The sequence below is a fragment of the Mirounga leonina genome, unplaced genomic scaffold (genome assembly GCF_011800145.1).
Source record: "Mirounga leonina isolate KUSES-001 unplaced genomic scaffold, KU_Mleo_1.0 Mir_115, whole genome shotgun sequence".
In the NCBI taxonomy this organism is placed as follows: Eukaryota; Metazoa; Chordata; class Mammalia; order Carnivora; family Phocidae; genus Mirounga; species Mirounga leonina.
Window position 1 is genome coordinate 76,759,894 of NW_023270268.1, and position 19,110 is coordinate 76,779,003.

At 46.2% G+C, this 19,110-nt stretch overlaps 1 protein-coding gene across 5 annotated transcripts in view; it reads left to right on the forward strand.

Moving 5' to 3' along the window:
- ST6GAL1 (ST6 beta-galactoside alpha-2,6-sialyltransferase 1) overlaps positions 1-19,110 on the forward strand; it is a 119,042-nt gene that overhangs the window by 13,139 nt on the left and 86,793 nt on the right. For all 5 annotated transcript variants that reach the window (XM_034999797.1, XM_034999795.1, XM_034999792.1 and 2 more), the window contains exon 2: positions 12,518-12,638. The gene's annotated coding sequence lies outside the window, so the exon portion shown is untranslated. The remainder of the gene's footprint in view (positions 1-12,517; positions 12,639-19,110) is intronic.

Sequence of the window (19,110 nt, forward strand, 5' to 3'; positions counted from 1 at the left end):
TCAGGTAAGGAGGAGATGGATGAAAGGCACTTCCCAGGGACATGCTTCTGCACTTGGAGAGTCCTGCTCCTGTCTCTGGGACTGTCCGGGTGGCACCCAGAGTGGGGGCCGGGAGGCAACTCCCTGACTTCCCCATTACCATCTGCAAGGTCCTCTTTCTCAGAAAGCCCTGTCATGTTGTGAAAAACACCACATGCTTTGCAGCCAGATAAACTCAGATTTAATTCCAGATATGCCTCTACTTCTTCTTTTTCTTCTTCTGGCCACTTACTTCGCTGTCTGAACTCGGGAACTCACCTTCTCTGGCCCTCAGTTTCTCATCTGTAATCTGTATTAATCATTGCTACCTGACAGCATTGGGGTGAGTCCTGGGTAGTGCTTAACCTAGTACCAGCATGTAATTAGTGATAATAAGTGGGGGCTATTTTTAATGTCATAGTGATTTTCAGTTATTGGCCACGGGCCTGGCACTCTGCTAGGCACTGTGGATCGGAAGCTACGTGAGGTCCAGCCCCTTCCTGGAGGAGCCTCTGTCTAGGAGGAGAGGTGGGGGTACAATCAGGACACAGATGAATGGGAGCTGCACATGTTGCTGATGGAGCAAAAGGCAGGGGCCGGGCGGGGCCAGAGAGGACCAGGTGAGACCACCGTGGGGGTGTGGAGAGGTTGCCTGGGCAGTTAGGGTAGGGTAGAAGGAAGTTCACACCCGGGATTTGGCATGAGATCCACTGATAAGGGCGGGCAGGAGCTGACAATAGGGGGCAGTGGGGGACCCACAGGGGAGCCCACAGGGCTTCTACCCTCTGCTGGCATTCGAGTTCGCACAGTTTAGGCTCAGGATAGAGTATGCAGTCTTTTTCCAGCAGTTGGGTAGACAGGGACAGGGTCCTAGCCAAGACTGGCTCGGGGAGGGGGTGTTGAGATGGCACCTATCACCACAGAGATCTCTCCAGGCTCAGGGCTAGGATCAAGGGTGGACCTTCCCAGAGGGAGTAGCACAGATGACCAGACAGGAACTGCGAATATGGAACCCCTGAAATGCAGGCTTCACAAAACTTTGGCGCAGAACTGTTGTCACGTTGGGACTCGGGGAGGCTGGGTGGGAGGGGTGACCGGTGAATGCCAGTGCTCAGGGTCACAAGCAAAGAACCACAGGGCACCTCCTTAACATTTCAGGATAGACATTTGTGATTTTAGTTACTTGCAAATGACTTCAAAACCCTGTGATAGATACAAATTGGGTGAATCATTTGGATGAGATAAAAACAAAATTATATTTGATGTTTGCTACAAGGATAGTTTACGTCACTTTGCTGGTGATAAAAATAAACATAGCTTTGATTTACTGGACTCTTATGGTGTGCACCTTACAGGGATCTCATGTAACCCTGGTTACCTCCAGCTCACTACCCCCCCCCCCCCCCCCCCCCCCCCCGCCGCCTGCTGCCCCCAGCTGAATGCCACAGTAGAGAAGCAGACCGCTGTCCTGATGGCTCCCGCTCTAATTCACCATCATGATCCTTAAGTGGACTTGGCCATTGTCAGGCCATCTTTCTCCATTCCCTCGGTCCAGTGGTTCTCAACTCTGGCTTCCATTAGCATTACCTGGGGGAGATCATAAAAGGTACTGCAGCCTGAATGCCACCTAGAATGAATGAATTCAGAGTCTTCATGGAGAGGACCTGGACATCTCAACCCTTTTTTAAAGCTCGGCTGTTGATTCCAATGGGCAGTCTTGGCTGAGAACCAATGCCATTTTCTCTAATCTAGGTGACTGTTCATACCTCTTTCTTGGTCTTCAAACCTCCCATCCTTACTTTCAGAACCTTGTTTCCCACTTACCTGAGAAAGTAATGGCAATCAGAGAACTTTCACACCTTTCTGCCACCAAACGTACGCCCATAAATTCTACTTTCTGCCTGTTACTGTGGATGATGAATTATTTCTGCTCCTGTTTAAGACCAACCCCTCCACTTGTGTGCTGTGTCCTATTCCCTTACTTAATTAAGGACATGACTCCAGCAATATTCCCTTCTCTTTCCAATGTTTCTCTCTCTCTCTGCTGGACCATTCCCATCTGCCTGCCCCATCTGTCTATCTATGGCTGTTGTTTTTCTCCCACTGAAACCCACCCACACGCATATGCACATGCACTTCTTCCCCTGACCTCATCTTCCTCTCTAGCTGCTGCCTCATTTCTTTGTTCCTTGAAAGAATCATTTGCTCCCTGTAGTTCCTCTTCTCTCATGATTTAAACCCAGTCGAATGAGTACTTTGCCTCCATCACTCCACAAAAACCACACCTGTCAGGTTCACCAGTGACCTCCATATTGTCAATCCCAATGGTCAAATCTCAGTCCTTCTCTTGATTTATCAGCAGCGTTTGATTGGTTGGTTCTTCCATTTCTCTTGACAAAGTGTTTTCTCTTGGCTTCTGGAATAGCACACACCCTTTGGTTCTCCTCTTCTGTCACTGGCTTCTTCTCAGTTTCTTTTGTCAGCTCATCTTCACTTGTTCACTTTGGAGCACCTCAGGGAGCAGCCCTTGGACTTGACCTCTTCTCTGTCTCCTCACTCCCTGGTGATCTCCTACCATCCATATGCCAACAACCCTCAAGCTATAGCTCCATCACAGACCTTTCCCTGAATGCCATACTCTTATATTCAGTTACCACATTTCCTTGGGTGTCAAATAAACATCTCAATGATGACAAGTCCAAGACTGAACTGCTTTTACGTCGAAAACCTCCATTCCCCACTTTAGGAGAAGACAGCTTCATCTTTCCAGTTGCTGGGGCTTCAACCTATGGAGTCACTCTTGACTCTCCTTTTCTCATGCTGCATCCAGGCTATCAGCAAACCGTCTCAGCTGCACTTGCAAAGTAAATCAAGGAACTGACTACTTGTTTGATCCACTAAATTCACCCTGGTCAAGGACAGATCAATCTCTGCTTTTAATTTTTAGAATAGCTTCATAACTGGGTCTTCTACTTACATTCCTGCTCCTGTGGTCTCCTCAAAACAGCAACTAGAGTGATCACGTTAAGAGATGTAGTATGATGTCATTTTTCTGTTCAGAAACCAACAAGGGCTCCCCATTTCACTTAGAGCCAAAGTTCTTTGAAGGGTCTACAAGGTTCTGCAGGATTCGGTCCTCAGGACCTCATAGACTTCAGCTCCTATAATTTTCTGTCCCTTTATTCTGTCTTACTTCATGTCCCTTAAACATAAATCACATTTCTTTTTTATTTTTTACTCAGAGACTTTGCACTGCTGTTCCACTCAGTTGGAATACCCTTCCTTTATACACTCTCCTTGTGTTCCCTTTCTTTTCCTGAATTCAGGTTTCTTTCTTTCTTTCTTTTTTTTTTTTTTTAAGATTTTGTTATTTATTTGACAGAGAGAGAGACAGAGAGAGAGGGAACACAAGCAGGGGGAGTGGGAGAGGGGAGAAGCAGGCTTCCCATAGAGCAGGGAGCCTGATGTGGGGCTCAATCCCAGGACACCGGGATCATGACCTGAGCTGAAGGCAGACGCCCAACAACTGAGCCACCCAGGCGCCCCCCTGAATTCAGGTTTCTAACTAACCATCACCTTATTTGAAAGGCCATTCTGACCATCTTATATATAAGATAATCTGCATCCCGCTGGCTCTCTCCCCTTTATCCTGCCTGTTGTTCTTCAGTGGCATATACGGCCACCTGGCTTATTTACTCTGTGTCTCTTCTCACTGGGAAGTTGTTTCTATGAGGGCAGGGACTTTTATCTCTTTTGTTCATAATTATTTTCCTAGGACTCAGAGCAATGCCTTAGGAATAGTGGGCAAAATACATAGTTCTTGGCTGAATTTAAGTTAATCCTCACAAAAACACTTTAGAATTAGTTGGAATTACCCACAGTTTATAGATGAGGACACCGAGGCTCAGGGAAGGTTAAGTAGCTTTTTCAAAGTAACAGGGCTTGCTAGGATAGAACCGGGATGCACACTTTCCAAGTGACTAGACGCTCTCCCTCTTGAGCCTGGCCTCCCCCAACCCCCCCATTCCAACTTGCCTCATTTTTTTCCACCTCTCGTTGCAAGCAGGCGACCCACAGAGTGACAAAATCCCTGTGAAAATGCCCCAAGTGTGGCTGGAGGTGTAGGAGGTGCGTACGGAACGCACACACCATCTCTGATCTACAGTTTCCAAATTCAAAAATCTGTAAAAACCAAGTTTTATTTTTAACCTGTTTGGTGGCAAAACCTGTCCTGGACTAATGTGAGGCTATTTATAAATCTGTAACCTACTTAGCATAAACCTGCATTTGTTCTGCGGCAGAAATATTACTCGCTGTCATTATGAAGAGCTGCCCTGCCCCGGCTGCGGGTTTTAGGCAAGATAGTGTGTAGGCCGCATACCACTTTTCCAAAATATGGAAGCATTCCGAATTCTGACATTTAGCAGGCCTTGAAGATGCTTGCTAAGTGATTATGGACCTGTGTTAATGCTTTCCTAAATGTCTGGCCTTTGAAACTATTCCTGGAAAACAAGTTTTTTTGTTTTTTTTTTAAATTTTCCTGGTAACTAAAACTTCTTTTAAGGATCTTTCCAGGAACAAACTCAATTTTATTTATTTATTTATTTTTTATTTTTATTTTTATTTTTTTAAGATTTTATTTATTTATTTGAGAGAGAGAGAGTGACAGAGAGAGAGCCCAAGAGGGGGTAGGGTCAGAGGGAGAAGCAGACTCCCCACTGAGCAGGGAGCCCAACATGGGACTCGATCCCAGGACTCCAGGATCATGACCTGAGCCGAAAGCAGTCGCTTACCAACTGAGCCACCCAGGCACCCCAAACTCAATTTTAAGACCCGATTAAGATCAGGCACACAACAGGCCAACCTGAGAAGGGCGAGTGTGAGATGCCTTTCTAAAACAGGGAATGAATAAAAGTCTATATATTGGAAAGTGAAACTCTCTCCCCAACTTTCTTTTTTTGTGGTTACCACAGTGCTGGAAGCTAGGGTTATCTCCCCTTTTCTCTAGTCACAAGATTAGAGGGGTCTCTCTGCATAAACTTAACAGTCTAAGAGAAAAGGCCTATAGATACTGATATTTAGAGTTCTTTCTTTCTTTCACTCTTTCTTTTAATTTAATTTTATTATGTTATATTAGTCAAAATACAGTACATCATTAGTTTTTGATGTAGTGATCCATGATTCATTGTTTGCGTATAACACCCAGTGCTCCATGCATTACGTGCCCTCCTTAATACCCATCACCAGGTTAACCCATCCCCCCACCCCCCTCCCCTCTAGAACCCTCAGTTTGTTTCTCAGAGTCCATAGTCTCTCATGGTTTGTCTCCTCCTCCGATTTCCCCCTCTTCATTTTTCCCTTCCTTCTCCTAATGTCCTCCATGCTATTCCTTATGTTCCACAAATAAGTGAAACCATATGATAATTGATTTTCTCTGCTTGACATATTTCACTTAGCATAACCTCCTCCAGTCCCATCCATGTTGATGTAAAACTTGGGTATTCATCCTTTCTGATGGCTGAGTAATATTCCATTGTATATACGGACCACATCTTCTTTATCCATTCATCTGTTGAAGGGCATCTCGGCTCTTTCCACAGTTTGGCTATTGCGGACATTGCTGCTATGAACATTGGGGTGCACATGGCCCTTCTTTTCACTACATCTGTGTCTTTGGGGTAAATACCCAGTAGTGCAATTGCTGGGTCATAGGGTAGCTCTGTTTTTAATTTTTTGAGGAACCTCCAAACTGTTTCCCAAAGTGGCTGTACCAACTTGCATTCCCACCAACAGTGTAAGAGGGTTCCCCTTTCTCCACAACCTCTCCAACACTTGTTGTTTCTTTCCCTGTCCATTTTTGCCATTCTAACTGGTGTAAGGTGGTATCTCAATGTGGTTTTGGTTTGAATTTCCCTGATGGCTAATGATGATGAACATTTTTTCATGTGTCTGTTAGCCATTTGTATGTCTTCTTTAGAGAAGTGTCTGTTCATGTCTTCTGCCCATTTTTTCACTTGATTGTTTTTTGGGTGTTGAGTTTGAGAAGTTCTTTATAGATCTTGGAAATCAGCGCTTTGTCTGTAGTGTCATTTACAAATATCTTCTCTCATTCTGTGGGTTGCCTCTTTGTTTTGTTGACTGTTTCTTTTGCTGTGCAGAAGCTTTTTATCTTGATGAAGTCCCAAAAGTTCATTTTTGCTTTTGCTTCACTAGCCTTTAGAGAGTTCCTTAAATAAAACTGAGTGATTACTCTCAACCCTCCTCTGGTAAGCCACTGGACCAGCAACTCTGCCCATGTACATGGGGTTTCTGGTCAGCTTTTAGGGTCTCACTTTTAAATTTAAAAAGACTGCTCAGTATTTCCAGATATTTGAGAAAAGTTTGAAACATAAAACACAGAAACCAAAAAGAGACAAAAGACAATCACATAAAAAGAAACTCTCAAGAAATAGAGACAGTGCTGGGGAGAGAAGCGAACTTCACAAAAACTATAATTACTGGTGTCCTGGACACAAGACAAGATAGCACAGTAATAAAATAAAGACAGTGTGCAACAAAAGGAGTATTCAGAGAATAAGAAAGAACCCTTGGAAATTAAAAGTATGATAGAAATCAATGAATCAGTAGAGGGTTTTGAATATAAAGTTGAAGAAGCCTTGGAGAAAGGTTAGAAACCAAAAAAGGGGGGGGCGCTATGCAAGGAAAAATAAGAAAGGATCATTCTAAGAAGTTTGACATCTGAATAGGAGGACGTACAAAAAAAAGAGAATAGAGACAATGGAGGGGAAGAGGTATCAGAGAGATAATACAGGAAAATTTTGAGAACAGAGGCTTCTAGATGAAAAAACTCACTTGAATGCCCAGTGCTATGAATGAAAAAAGACACACATCAAAGCACATCATTGTGGAAAAAAACCCACACAAACCAGAAGCAAAGCTTGAAGACATGAGGAAAAAAAAATCCTAAGCTGATCACATAGAAGAATAGAAATCTGATTCTATGGCAGCCCTGGAAACTAGAAGGCAATGGAGCCCTACCTTTAAAGTTCTGAGAGGGATTTATTTTCAGCTGAGAATTTATATTCAGACAAATTATTAATCAAATGTGAGGGAAGAATGATGGCATTTTCCGATATAAGAAATCTCAATGATTGTACTTCCCATACATCCTTTCCGAGGAAGCGACTCTAGATATGTTCCTTCAAAATTAGGGTGGTAAATTAAGACAGAAGAAAAGGAGTCTTCCTTTACGCCTGGAGAACAACCAGCTCAGGTTGGAGTAGGAGGACCGAAGATTCCAGAAGGGAGAGATTCAAGAAAAAAAAAGAAAAGTTGGCAAAGTGAGGGCTAAATTAGTGATAGGTATGTAGAAGATTAAACAAATAAACAAGAGAGACACTAATGGACTCCAGAAAGGACAATGAAGGAATATACATGAAAGGATTGAACCAGAGCACACCACAAAGCTTGGCTGTGAATAATCATTTATCTGGTCATAATAATGTAACATCTAGTGCTGACTTAATAAAAAAAAAAAAGGTTTATATTAGGAGAAGTAGAAGAGGTACATGGGATGGTGATAAAAGCAAGCTAAATTCTCATTTTCCATAATAGGAAGTAATGAATAATATCTAATATTGAAAACAAAAGGCCATGTAGGTATGCTATTTAGATACACAGAGATCCTTCTAGAATTAGATCAAAGAGCTAAAAGTTGTTGCATTTGGGTGGCAGAGATTAGGGGTCTGCAGGAGCGGGGCAAGGCCTGAAGTCATGTGTATGGCTCTGACTATAGAAAGGGCCTGTGTGTCTCCGTGCATATCCAGATTGGCAGCTTGAATAGGCACAGTCAAAACTGAGGGATTGTTTGCCGCCGACAACATGTTAACAACACAGTCAAAGAAATGAGCAGGAGCTCCCTTCTTTGGGGTTTTGCACACGGCAGTGGCAGAAGAACTTCCTTTTTCTGGTTCTCTGGAAATAAATTCTTTACACCATTTCTCTTCTTGTCAGAGCCCGTGTAGTCAGTGTTGAACTCCTCCTTAATTTTGGCTTTTGTTGAGAGAGTTTGGCGGAGCTCTGTCCTAACACTGAGGGAAGAAAGCCTTGGGGAGGCAGGCTAGTGGGTAGAATTCAGGCTTCATCTCTTCCCAGCTTTGGGCCCCGGCTAGTTACTTAAGACCTTTTCCTCGCCTGAAAATGGAGAAAACACTCCTTGCCTCATAGGATTGTGTGAGGAATAAATGAATAATTTAGTATAGTAAGTGCCTGGCACACAGTAGTTGCCAAAAACATTTAAATTAAAAAAAAAAAAAAAAGGAACATTGTGGTTAGCCCTTGGTCTGGTATAGAAGCCCTATAATGTTGGGTCTGGGCCCTACAGATGAACCTTCCAGAAGAAACAAGAGCTCAGAAGGAAGGGGAAGGCAGAAATAATCCAGGAAGTCTTCTGATTTTAGCAGAAATTCTCATTGTATTTTGGGTGCAATGTCTTCTGATCTGACTGTAGAGCTCAGCAAATTTGTAGAGACCCAGACCCTGGAAAGTTTTATGTACAAGGATCGATAAAAGCTCTTAGCTAATTTAGCTTCCATATCCAAACAATCAGAGCAGCCGCTCACATTCCAGATAATGTGGAATAATGGAATCAGGGTTAACAGGGTTATCTTTTATGCCAAGGCTCCTGTGTGCCTATGGCGATCCTTCATTTAAGCCAGGGACCTGGGGCCCGAACCCTACCCCTGGGATACGTTGACCCATTCTCTGACTCAAAACCAAGCCCATCAGTAATGGTCCTTGTTTGGGGGACGCTTACATCAGGGGATGCTGGGCCATGAAATTCTTTTCTTTTTTTAAGATTTTATTTATTTATTTGACAGAGAGACACAGCGAGAGAGGGAACACAAGCAGGGGGAGTGGGAGAGGGAGAAGCAGGCTTCCCGCGGAGCAGGGAGCCCGATGCGGGGCTCGATCCCAGGACCCTGGGACCATGACCTGAGCAGAAGGCAGACGCTTAACGACTGAGCCACCCAGGCGCCCTGGGCCATGAAATTCTTATGGTGTATGTGCTTGGCTCATTCTATGAACTTCTTTGGGTTCTTTGGTTCTTGGTGGGCTCTCTAAATCCTGGCTCTGGTCTGTGGTCAGCGCCCACACCTTGTATATCTGAAGGAAACACGTACATGAGGTGTGAGGGAGTTAACGAGGCCAAGGCAGCCTCTCATTTGTCTGCTTTCTTCCTTAGAATCTTCTTCTGATGCTTTGGGGGCTGACGGAGGACCTTAGCTAGGAGCTGCCAGGGGCTGTCAAGTGAGGGAATGGTGCAGGCAGGAGTGAGGGCAGGAAGTGATGGGGCAGAGAACAGGCCCCAAGCATGAGGAAGGCATGGAGTAGAGCATTGGCTGGTTAGGCCGCGGGAGACAAGGGGTGAAGCCAAATCTAGATGTCAAGCCAGTGACCCTTGTGGAATTGGAGGAAGGTCGGGGAGCAGAACACCTACAGATTACAGGCGGCCATCAATTCAGTGGGTGCTGTATTAAAACTACAAGGAAGTCCATGAGTATATAGGTGGCTCAGGGGCAAGGGAATGCAAGGGGCCTCTGTGGTCCGCTGAATGGGTCACACCGGTAGGGTGGTAGGAGGAGTAAGTATAAGCCACTTAATAGCAAAACTGTATAATAGAAAAATCTACTGTCTGTTATTACTGCTCTGTTATTGTTTATTTCTCATGTTTCTGCAAAGTACAAGTTGTACTTGCAATCCAAGGCTATCCCATCAAGTTGCCTCATCTGTCAAAAATCTAGCCATAAACTTGGGAAGGAAGTTAAAAAAAAAAGGGCTTTTGAGCAGCCACAATGGATGGCCAGAGCCCAAGTACAGAGCCGTGCACTGGGTGATAGTGGGGGAGCACCTCTGCTCTCAGTCCCCGCCCTGGAAGACTTCAGTGAGCTGAAGCCGCTGGGACCCCAGAGCCGCTTTAAACCTAGCTCTTCAGGGGTTTCTGGAAGGGATTCAGGGGATGCTTATAGGAATAAAAAGGAGGAAGTTCAGATGAGCTTTGCAGTTTCTAGAACATCACCAAGCATCTGCTCTCTCTGGGACTACACAGTTTCCTGTCTGCCTCTCCCTGGGCCTCTGCCCTGTTCTCTTTGTGGGCCAGCTTCCTCTCCTTCTGCAGGGCCCCGTGGCCCCATCACTTGATCTTGTGCATGGCATTCACTTCTTCTAGCGCCCCTACTACCTTCCCTTGAAGCTTGAGGGTCCACCACTAGCTGACTGTAGTCTTTTTTCATAGTTGCAATTTTGAAAGTATCTGAGTGGTCCAACTCCCTTATTTAGGTGAGTTGCTTTTAAGTCCAAGTTCCACCCTTTGTCCATCAGGGGGAGGCCCAGGTGTGAGTATGGGTTGGGTAGCAGGGAGACAGGTAGAATGACTTGCCTATTTGAGCAATATCGGAGGTCTGCAAGCCACCTGCCAAAGGATTTAAAAAGCACGGATGGAACCCCACATTCCCTCAGTGGTCTGCAGATTGCTGTGGCTGGAGTGTAGGGTGCATGGGGCGGAGTGGCAGGGGGGCTGGTCAGCTGGGAAGGGGCATGAGGCTTGGCTTCCCAGGGTCTTTGCCTGGGTCACAGGGCCACAGAAATCCATGAAGTCTGTTTAGACAGATTATGTGGAGAACTACCCATGTCTCACTGAAGGTTTGGCCTGGAGCCAAAGGAGGGATAAGAGAGAGATGGAGAGAGGCAGCCTCCCTCCAGTGAGTCAGCGGTCCCCTAGTCCCCCAACCCTGGGAGCACCTTGGTCCTGTTCCCTGGGGAAGCCTGGTTACAGGCAGGCTCCCAGATGGGCCCAGCTTGGCTGCATTTCACATAGAGATCTCTTCCCAGCCTGACCCAGTCTCCGCACCGTGTCTCTGGCCCCTGGTGTTTTGTCGGCATTAATTGTAGACAGCGGCAAAGTGCCCAAATGCTGCAAGTGGCTTTTTATTTTCTCGTGTCACCTGATGCCTTTGTCCTTTGTTCTGCTCACCCTGAATCTTTGCGAGACCTTGACATTTCCATACTCTCAGTGGCTCACTTTACCTCCGCTTTCATCTGGTGGTACTTCCTCTTGGGGTCTGCACTCTCGTGGCCTGACTGTTGTTTCTCATGGCATCTCAGGGTCTCTTCCTCCTGGACACCACACTTGTGTGTTACCACGCCTCTCTGTTCCTCAGGGCATTTCTCACCTTTTCCTCCTTCCAGTTCCTTCTCACACAGCCCCTCCCTAAGCTTGATTAGGGGACCTCGTTTTATCATCAGGTCTTATACTTGGCTGAGCTGAGTGTGAACACGACAAGTGACGACCCAGACTGCTGGCACTGGGTGCTCATTTGCACTGGAAATGTTACACCTGGCGAGCGAGGATGTGGGTGAGGGAGGGGCTGGGTGGAGGGGAGAGAGGGGAGGCCAGGCCCGGGGCACTGGGTCACCTCTCGCCAGTGCCCGGAGCCCTTTATATGGCACAGAAGTCCTGGAGGCAGCAGGCCAAGCCTGAGACATTTGGAAACTCTTTGACTGGGTCTTACGGAAATAACCATGGGTTTCCCCAAAGATTTAGTTTTACAAACTATTTGTAATTAACAAAAAACCACTGGTGACGGCCAGCCTTTGGGGGTGGGGTGACAGTTCTGGTCTGGCCACCGAGGGACAGGTTCCGTAGCCCCTGCAGAAGACTGCTGATGACATTGCACTAAGCCCTGCCTCGCTTCCTTGCATCTTTGTAAAAACTCCAGATCACCAAATAAAGCCAGGAAGGGTTTGTTATCTGTAGTTATCCTGGAGAGAGAAGAATAGGTAATTTTTTTCCTTCTGACTGAACTCTATTTTCTAAAATTTCTAGATGGGACATAAATTTCTTTGACATTCGGAAGACCAACAGTTACTTGAAAAACAAATGCCATCCACCCAGGCAGCTATAACAATATAGGGGTTGGAAACTTAGTTTCCGTTACAAATGCTCTCAAAATAAATCAGGAGTTGAGTTCACATTTGTAACATGACACACACTATACTGTCGGTCGCAGGGAGACGGGGCAAGGGTGATGATATATTGGTTGATTGGAACCAGCTATCCAGAAGACTTATCTATAAATGAAACTTGGGGCCACAACCGTAGTTTTCTCTTTCGTGCTTTCCTTACTGATAACGGGACTAAGGGACTGTGGTAGTTTGCTTTGCTTCACCTACAGCTCACTGAAATTGTGCAGCCACAGGAGGGGTAGGTCTGGGCGAGCACATGGGCGGCTTGAGCCCTGGGAAAGCGGCCCGGCTCTCTCAGGTGGGGCTGTCGTTCTGGAAGGGGCTCTAAAGGGTCAGGAGTGACCAGGGCGGGGCGTGGGAGGAGGCAGGGTCCTAACCCTCCCGCATTTGTTAACATACGCGCTTCTGGTGCTCTGCCTGCAGCTTTTCTCTGTGTGCCTGTGGTTTATTTATTTATTTTTTCTCCTCTCCGCAGGCAAGGTAGAGCCAGTTGTGCAGAGAGGGAGAAGCAGTGAGATCCTGGAGCCCAGCTGAAATGAACTGGCCTCCTTGAGCGGTCCCAAGCCCGGGTGCCAGGCCTGTGTCCCAGCACGGAGGTAAGACCACCTGAATCCCAGCTTGGGGGCATATAAGAGGGTGGAAGCCTCCTCCTCTGGGGAAACCTCTTTCTCTAAGGCTCAGGGAGAAGGAGCAGTTGTTTCTGATAAGTCGAACCGTCTGCTTCCACCTCTGCCCATTGGGGGGCAAGGTCATTTGATGGCCGAAGAGACTTTGATTTTTTAGAGCACGGCTTTTGGACTCTTTGAACAGGGAGTTGTATTTTCTCGGTTGCTGGTGAAATTTGAACTCCAGAGGGCACGAATTTGTCCTCCAGGTGAGACTGCACGAGATTCAGGTGAACGGCTGAACTTAGGTGCACCTGCTCTGTTCTGCCAGGGAAGTTGGGCTTTTAGGAAACTCTCCCTTTCTCTCTCATGCCCAAGGGTGGCAGAAAGAAATTATGTGGGGAGGTGATTGCAAAGCATTCCACTCAGCTCAGTAAAAAATGACTCATTACCCAGGTATGTTCTGACTGTAAAGGTAATATGCGCTCATAAGATATTTGGGAAAATACAGATGCGGAAGAAAATAAAACATGCCTGAAATCCAACCACTGTTAACAATCCTTCAGGTAGGTTTCATGAAGGTTCCCCTTTTTAGAAGCCAGGAGAATTCGCTTCTAGTCCGGAGGCTCTCAGAGAGCTGATTTTTAAATATTCAGGAATTTTGCAAGCTGCTTGTTAAACATTGTTGATAGCCGGAAATTGGCCATGGTGGGGAAGTTTACAGCGAGGAAATCAGCCAGTGCTACAAACCAGGGCCTTTTGGTTTTGGAGATTCAGATTACAGGCTTGCTGTGCCACCACCAGGCTGGGAGGCATGAAGCAAGTCACCCCCCCCTCCCCTTACACCCTTCTCCCTCCTCTCCTGTGAAGAGTAGGTACTCAATAAGCATTGGTTGAATGGATGAACAAGAGGGGGATTTCTGTTCTTATTATTCTGGTAAGACGGTTGTGAAGCTCCCTGCCCATGGGAGGGGGTTTAGTTGATTAGTAAACCTTTGTTTTATCAGTGGAGAGAAGTCCGCTGGCCTTTCCCTGCCTTGTCGCTCGCTTCTTGGGGAATCTGTGAATTACTGACGCCCTTTTATAAGGGCAGATAAAAACTCTCCTTTTACTGACAGACATCTGGGGCATATTTCCTTCCTGGAAAAATCAAGGAGTTGGTCAAAGAAGTGTGAAAAGGAAGCCCCAGTGCTAGATGTGAGAGCCAGGACTGAAATTAGAGCTTTTGACTCTTAAACTCCACTGGGGGGTGGGAGTGGGGAGGAGAAGGAGCACTTCCTGCCAAATGTGAAATTTAAACAAAAGCCTCTTTCTTCAAGGCCCTGCTGTGGGCAGATTAGAGCTAATTAAATTAGCATAATGGAGCCCCAGCCTCGGCCCTTCTCCCTCTACTTTCAGAACTTTTGGGCTCCCTGCCCCCCTTCCCCCCCCTTCATGCATCCTGGAGGAGGGGATGGGGAGAAGCTGGGGGCATCAGTTAAGCATCAGTTCACCTTGTAAAATTGTAGTTCATAAAAATTAAAAAGGTGGAAAGGACTAGAGGGGCCATTTGGTCCCACACCCTCATTTTAAGAAGCCAGGTCACACCACTGGTGACTGTTAGTGGCTGAGGGGGAAGGTACTTGCTCCTGGGGAGGCAGAGAAGGAGGCTGGTGGAATGCAGCACTGCTCAGGAAGCCTCCTGACCACTGAGCCCTTGTATGTGACTGGCAAGGGGACATGGTGGATGGTCTCCAGGGCCAGCCCTGCCTCTACCCTTCTCAGACCCCACCCCGGTAGCTGCTGCCCCAGCCCCCATGCACTTCATGCAGTGGTCCCCTGGTGTGTTTGGAATTAAGACCCCTTCCTCTTCAGGGGTTTGGTTTTCCAGGTCAGTGAAACTAGCTGGGCAGATCTAATTCTGAGGACTTTTAGGTGTGTGTATGAGGAAGGGCAGGGAAGGGTAGGGAAGGCTTAGTCATGGCTCTAGGCCTTGTGCTTCATGCTTTGTTTGTAGGATCTCACTGAACTCGGCAATGACCTAACAGGGTAGGTTTTTCTGTTCTCACGAGGCTGATGTGGAAATGGAGTCTCTCGCAGAGGTAAAGAGACTTGACCAAGATGGCAGAGCCCACAAGCAACCGAGATGTAAGCTGAGCCTGGCTGGGACTCCACAGCTTCTCAGAATTAGTGGGTGCTCTTCACAGCAAGTTGGCGCCTACATGGGCAGGGGTTCCCAAATGCAGTTCCCACACGCGGGGTCCCTTCCCTCGGGGTACCTCATTCCATCTCTGCCGCTCTGTGAAGAGCTGTGGTGGCAGTGCTTGGAGCTTCACGAAAGGCCACACTGTTCCTCTCAGACCCTGAGGACTCTTCAGTCTATAGTAAGATAGCGTCAGAGCTGGGAGATCCATAGAGTTCTTTAGCATAGTCCCCTCACTCATGTGACGCCCCGGGAGGTGAGTTGGGGTGCTGCTGGCCCCAGGTCTCTGAGTCATCTGGAAGCAGAGGCCTTCTTAGCCTCTGGACTCCCGGTGCTCTTGCCAGGGGAACATACTGAGATGCATCTGTTTGGTTTTCCTCCATGTTTGGGTAAGTGATTATTCCTCTGGCAAGAGGGATTTAATTCAGCTTCACAGAGATTGTGTACCCAGCCACATATCCTGGCTTGTTTGGGCAAGAGATTCTGGCTCGGTCTTGAACATACAGGCACGACAAGGGACAAGGGGAGGAGCGCTCCTACATTGCGACTGAATACGCCATATATGAGCCCGTAACCATACATCATCTCCAAGAATTCTAAAGGGAGAAATTGTCTGTGTATCCCAGGGCTCACCCTGCTAATGAGGGAGCAAAGCAGCAATGGCAGGTCGGGGTCTTTGGAAGATTATTGCAGAGGGTAGGGCTGGGGGGAGGAGGCAGAGTGGCAGAGGGAAAGATTTGGTTTGGCACTAAGAGTGTCTTTGACTGTGAAGCTGGGGTTGGGGATGGGGGAGCGGGGTGGACAGTTTTGTAGATAATCAAGAATCCTTTTCCTCTCTGGCCCTTATCAGCTTCAGGAGGAGGAAAAGCTCATTTCAGCGGGGTGCTCGGAATGTGAATCAGGGCTGAAAGAGGTCCTTGGAAACCTGGTTGGTTGGCCTTCACATCTTCCATCTAAGGAAATGGAGGCCCAGAAAGGGGAAGGGCCTTGTCTATGACACAGTAGAAATGGAGTCTGTTCTCCTGAGTGTCTGGCCAGGGTCCTGCCCACCCAGCCACTCTAGCTGCCCAGGGAAGGATGTTCCCAGAGACGGGTACAGCCCTCTTCCTGCCTTGGCCTGTCTGGCCCAAAACCTGTGATGGGCTGGGTTTGGTCGTTGAAGGAATTTGTGGCAATGGTAGCCCAGAAGGGAGAGGGTGTCCTCTCAATGATGCCACAGATCCCCTGGCATCTCAATGTTGCCAGCCCTTCATCCTCCTCTGTTCACATCCTAGAGGTCTTGTTGAAGCCGGGGCTATCATTTCTGGCTTCTTACTGGAAGTTCACCATTGTTGGAAGACCTCACAATACGGAGACAAGTGCCCCAGCTCTGAGGACATTTGAACTGGGTTTGAGACTCATTTGGCCATACTTGCACGACTACCTGGCCTTTCTGACTCAGTTTCCTCAGATGTAAAATGGGCTGAATAACCCCTACCTTGAGTGAAGATTAATAATTATTTATATAATGCTCTTCCCACAAAGTAGATGCCTGCTGAAAGGTCCCCATTCTTTTTTTTTTTTTTCATACAGCTCTATTGAGGTCTAATTGACAGACAACATATTGAAACCTCACAGCTTGATGAGTTCTGACATATGTATACGCTCATGAAATTCTTCCTACAGTCAAGTTCATGAACATAACCATTACCCCCCAAAGTTTCCTCCTTTACCTTGTCCTTCCCTCCTCCCAGCCTGCCTCCCATGTCCTGCCTCCCATTCCCAGGCAAACCATAATCCGCTTTCTATCACTATAGATTAGTTTGCATTTTCTAGAACTTTATGTAAATAGCATAACACAGCACATGCTCTTCTTACTCTCAGCACAATTTTTTAAAGGTTTTATTATTTTATTTTTATTTTTTAAAAAGTTTTTATTTAAATTCCAGTTAGTTAACATACAGTGTAATATTAGTTTCAGGGGTACGATACAGTGATTCAACACTTCCATACATGACCTGGTGCTCATCACGACAAGAACACTCCTTAATTATCTGACATTCATCCATGTTGTGTGTATGAATAGCTCATTACTTTTTTGCTGAATAGCACCCTACTGTAAGGAAATACCACTATCTGTTTATCCATCTATTAACGGACATTTGGGTGGTTCCCAATTTTTGGCTATTAAAATAAAGCCAATGCAAGCATTTGTTAAAAAAATTTTTGTGGGGACCTATGAATTCTTTTTCCTGCCTCAACCTCTAAGAGTACAATGGCTGGGTCCTATGGTAGGTGTATGTTTCACATTTTAAGAAGCTGCCATTGGGGCACCCGGGTGGCTCAGATGGTTAAGCGTCTGCCTTCGGCTCAGGTCATGATCCCAGGGTCTTGGGATCGGGCCCTGCGTAGGGCTCCCTGCTCAGCCGGGAGCCTGCTTCTCCCTCTGCCTCTGCCATTCCCTCCACTTGTGCTCTCTGGCTCTATCTCTCTGTCAAATAAATAAATAAAATCTTTAAAAAAAAAAGAAGAAGCAGCAGCAGCTGCCAAATTGTTTTCTAGAGTGGTTGCGTCATTTTACATTGTCCCCAGCACTCCATGAGGGTTCCAGTTGCTCCATTTCCTTGCCAACACTTGGTATGGTCAGTCTTGTAAATTTTAGCTATTTTAGTAGGTCTGTGGTGATATCTTGTGATTTTATTTGCATTTCCTTAAAGAAATGCTCATTTAAAGAATAAGATTTGTTTATCTTCTTATGATTGAGTTGGGTTCTTTATATACTCAGCAAACAAGTCCTTTATTGAAGAAGTTTGAAAATATACTTTCCAATTCCGAGGCTTGCGTGTGGTGAGAGATAATGGCACATAAACTAATAATCACAATTCAGTTGAGAAAGTATGTATAGGGAAGTACAAAGAAAGGTAAGTAATCTTTTTTTTTTTTTTAATTTATTTATTTGAGAGAGTGTGCACTAGAGAGCATGCAGGGGGAGGGCAGAGGGAAAGAGAATCCCAAGCGGACTCTGTGCATGGAGCCAGATGTGGGACTCGATCTCAGAACCGTGAGATCATGACCTGGGCCAAAACCAAGAGTCAGACGCTCAATCAACTGTGCCACCCAGACACCCTGAAAGATCAGTAATCTTAGCACAGGATGTCAGGGAAGCTTCTAGGAGGTGAAGGTATGTGAATTGGGCTGTAAGGGAAATGAAAAGTTAGCTAGGTGGAGGGAGGGCAGTCTGGGTAGAAGTGCAGAGGCACGGCAGTATGAAATACCATGCTGCATGTGAAATTAATCTTATCTAATTGGAGGACTACGATTTTGGAGAAGGATGTGGGCTGGAAGCCCAGCTGCCCTGCTGGTAGCCTGTGCACCTCTCTTCTTTCATGTTTTATTTTGAAACAATTGTAGATTCACTGGGACTTGCAAAGATAGTACAGAGATGTCCAGCGCATCCTTCGTTTAGTTTGTTCCAATGGCTTCATCTTCCATAATTATAATACAGTATCAAAACCAGGAATGTGAGATTGGTACAATGTGTGTATGTTCCTATGTCATTTTCTCACATGGGTGGATTAGCAGAACCACTACTGCGATCCAGAGATAGACTGTTCCATCACCAGAAAGATCTCCCTCCTGCCACCCTTTCATGGTCACACTGCTGCGGCCCCTCCCGTCTGTGTTGCATCTCTATAATTTTGTCCTTTTGAGAATGTTCTGTAAATAGAGACCTACGATATGCACCCTTCTGAGACGGGCTTGTTTTCAGTCATCATCATACACTTCAGGTCCATCCAGGTGGTTGAATTTATCAGTAGTTTGCTCTTTTTTGTTGCGGAGTGGCATTTCATGGGATAGATGCACTAGTTTCATCATTGACCTTTTTTTTTTAAATTACTTTTTTTTTAAGATATTTATTTATTTATTGAGAGAGAGAGTGATAGAGAGCATGAGAGGGGGAGAGTCAGAGGGAGAAGCAGACTCCCCGCTGAGCAGGGAGCCCGATGCGGGACTCGATCCCGGGACTCCAGGATCATGACCTGAGCCGAAGGCAGTCGCTTAAACAACTGAGCCACCCAGGCGCCCCTCATCATTGACCTTTTTGAAGGATGTTTTGGTTGTTTCCAGTTTCTGACTATTACAAATAAAGCTGCCACGAGCAATTTTGTACAGGTTTTTGTGTAGACGTAAAGTTTTGTTTTTTTGGGATAAATGCCCAGCCGTGCAATTGCTGAGTTGTATGGCAAGGGTAGTTTTGATTTTTTAAGAAACTGCCAAGTTGTTTTTTAGAGTGGCTGTACC